The sequence below is a fragment of the Stegastes partitus genome, unplaced genomic scaffold (assembly GCF_000690725.1).
Source record: "Stegastes partitus isolate 25-593 unplaced genomic scaffold, Stegastes_partitus-1.0.2 Scaffold948, whole genome shotgun sequence".
Classification (NCBI taxonomy): Eukaryota; Metazoa; Chordata; class Actinopteri; family Pomacentridae; genus Stegastes; species Stegastes partitus.
Genome location: NW_007578679.1, coordinates 50,136 through 53,732, shown reverse-complemented (window position 1 = coordinate 53,732; position 3,597 = coordinate 50,136). Strand labels below are relative to the sequence as shown.

The following is a 3,597-nucleotide window of genomic DNA, read 5'->3' as shown; positions in this document are numbered from 1 at the left end:
TTTAGTTTGTACTTGACCAAATATAATGAAATTCCAACTATCCAGTATTGCTGGAAGATGTTTTTCAGATTTTCTAATTCTCCACATTTACATCACAGAAATATTTTTTTGTGTGAAACATAAAATGCTGAAGGTCGTATGATCACATTTTCAATGGAGACCAACGTGCCGGTGCTTACGCCGTACATGCTTTCAGTAAACCTCCAGAAACACCACGAACAGGCAGTTTACTTCTGATCGAGATATTCTACAGAATCGGGAAAAGCCAGAGATTGAACAAGAGGATAATTTGAAAATAGCGAGCCGCACTCTTGCTGTTTCCAACCTCTCATTATGGATTTTACCAGCATGTTGTCTTACAGTGGAAAACAGTAGCTCCAGTGAAACCCTTAATTTACATTTTACAGTAAACTATCATGGTAGAACTGCAGGAATTGATTCCTAAAATGGAACGGACATTAGTTTTTGTAGAGAGAAAAGCAGTCAAAACACAGCTCTTATCTTAAAACTTTATTTGTCATAGATGTGGCACACTGCAAGTTAGAATCATACACATGGGCGACTTAAGCAGCTACTGAAGCAACAATACAAACTAACACTGGAGCGGACATCTCATGAGTGTACGCGAGCACATCAAGACTTTCCAAAAATCTCCAAAAAGTAAGAAATACAGCTATTATTCATATTTACCAGCATGCATTTATGAGCCCTGGTGCTACAAAGAGAATCATTTAAACTGAATGAACACATAAACCTGGTGACACAATGTTGTTGAAACAATAGCAGTTTAATGTGATCTATTGGCAGCTGAGTGCCACGACGAAAAGTGTGGCTTCCATTTAGACTAATGCACGGTTAGATATTAAGTTTAAGCAAATAAAACCATCTGAATAGCTGTAACGCGAAGCTGAAGTAAGCCTGTGCTACATCCGTTTGTGTAGTTTTTACATATCCCCCACTGCTACCACATTACACCTTGAGTTACAGTAATTCAATACACTGTCTGCTGCCTTTGGGGCCACATGTGAGCCATGTCTGGCTCAGGACTGAATGCTGCCACGGCTTTCTCTCTCTTGTGTCTTCTCCCAAACTTTTTCACTCTGAGCACATGAAAAAAAAAAAAAAAAAGAGTGTGAAGCGAGTGGACTGCCCACTCGCCCCTTTTTTTTTTCTTTTTTTTTTAAAGAGAAAAGCGAGGGCTCAAAGAGACACATATCACAAGTGCCTGGTACGACTGCAGTGTTGTGCTGATGGTCGCTGCTGCAGCTCCACTGGGACAGATGGGATTTAAGCTGCTTTGCCGAAGGGCACTTCAGCAGTAGTTTTCTGGGGGTTAGAGAGCACTTATCACACAATTCCCCCCACCCAGACTTTCCCAGCGAGTCCTTAGAGTTAAACCATTGACCCCTCTGGTCATTGCTGCTACAATGCTGCTGCCTGAAGTAATCATCATGTACGCTCCATCTATGCCGTCTTTAGCAGCCAAAACAACACGGCGTTTACACCACTCATCTTTCTCTCTGCAGTTTTTTGTGATCACTTTAAACCTAACAGCAATGATTCAAACAATAAGCATTTACAAATACATTAAGAGCGCGCTGGCAGTCAGCCTAAAGAGTGATCATTGAGACAAATTGATCCCTATCTGTTTAAATTGGCACTATAATCTGTCATTGGCAAATTGAACACAGTGAGCTATCTGGGATCTATTGCCTTTTTAGATAGCGGCCCTTGGGGCACGCAGACAGAGAGAAAGTGATCTACATCGCTGAAACAACTCTATGAAAACGGCCTCGACTCAAACATGCATGTATGTCTGCTTTAAAAAAAAATGATCACACACCTTTTTACCCTCACAGCCTACATACCATCAAACCGCTTACACACACACACACACACACACACCACATTTACCATAAGGGGGTGTTAATTAAGATAATGGAATGCAATTTTTTGTAATGACATTATTAAGAGGCCAAAATGACAGAAACATAATTTAAAGGACAGGTCAGACATTTGTCATTAAAGTGCGTGAAAGCCACAGTCTGGAGCGAGCAAAGTCAAAAGAAACTGCAATGAGTACAAATTATCAGCATGAAACGTGTAAAATAAAATAAAATAAATCCTCTGCCCACACAATCTTTTTTTTTTTTAACATCCTGAAAATGTAAACATTAAACTATCCTTACATTAGAATATATTTTGCTTATGTTAAGCTTATTTCTTCCTTTGATTATGAGTCTGAAGTCGCTTCTGGAAACTTTAATTATGTTTTGTCAGCAAATATTCTTTACCTAAATGGAGCCAAATGTACAAGCAGACATTTGACTAATTGGTCTAGTTTTTTTTTGTGTGTTTAGTTTTTTTTCTCATCTTTGCATATAAGCAACATCACAATGAAGCAGCTCTGCCATAAAGAGACCAGACAAAGCCTGTAGTGCAGAGTTAAAGGCTGCTGGCTGATATTATGCAATGCAACAGATAAAAATGCCATGACATATGGGCCACAGACACCATCAATCAAGCGATCTTTATCAAGCAGGAAAAAAAACAATTTGTAGGTGTTTGAAGAGTTTTTCGAACACTGACAGTGAGCTGGAGATGTTTCATTTTACCTGTTGCCGGTTAACAAGGAAATAATCTCTTCCTATTATGTGGAGTTAGGTTCTGCTTTTTATTTGTTTATTTATATATTTTTTAAATATGTAGATTTAAATTGTGCAAATTGCCAAAAGTGACTGAGGGTGTTTTTTTTTAAGTGAGACAGTTTAGTTTCTGTCCTTATTCCACAGTCATCTAATTCAATCAGACTCTTGAAGTTGATTAGCCTGGTTAACCTTTGCTCCTGCGCGGGTCTGGAAGGGTTAATCAGGCCGGGAACTTGGAGACCTCCGGGTCAGTATCCCTCTATCTGCATGAAGGACTTGGTGAAGGCAGAGATAAGATTAAAGTCAACTTTTTCCTCTCTCTCTCTTTCTCTCTCCACCAGTTTTGACTTTTAACACAAGTGTGAGAGAGAGGACTCTTCACCCGTCAGCAGGACAATCCTCCTCTTCTTTTTTTTTTTGGATCGTTTTTAAAATATAGGATTTAAAATTTTACCCGCTTGTTTAGTTTTGTAATCTGTTGACTTATTACCACACGTGTCACTTTAACCTGCCACAGGAGTGAAAGCTATTTTTTTTTTTCTTCTCTCCCCTCCTTTTTTCTTTTTTTACGCGCCCGTAAATCTCAACTATTATCTATCTCACTATCGATTAATTTAACTGCAATCATCCCAATCAGCACATCTCCACTCCTGCGTTCCGGGAGCGTGTGCTTTGTTTTACTAACAATAATAAAGTGATTTAGTCCCTTCTCCCAGCCGGAGCATGGGAAATCGTTAAAGATCCAGCTATTTGTGTGTGATCAGTAAATATTTAGTGCAGGCGACATCCTCTGTCTCTTCTTAATCGATACTGATCCCGTTGGGCAGCGCTATTGTTGTGTGCAGGGAGGCTTGCTGAGCATATAGTGCTTTTATCCTCTTGCTTGAAGGGAGAACCGGCACAAATCACCACCGAGCAAAACTTTTAAACCCGGGGAAATAATAAAAAA

General features: G+C 39.4%; 1 long non-coding RNA gene across 1 annotated transcript in view; it reads right to left on the bottom strand.

The window, feature by feature from the left end:
• Positions 1–497: 497 nt before the first annotated feature.
• Positions 498–3,597, bottom strand: part of LOC103366474 (uncharacterized) — a 4,806-nt gene continuing 1,706 nt past the window's right edge. The window contains exon 2 of the long non-coding RNA XR_520665.1: positions 498–1,100. This is a non-coding gene — a long non-coding RNA (uncharacterized LOC103366474). The remainder of the gene's footprint in view (positions 1,101–3,597) is intronic.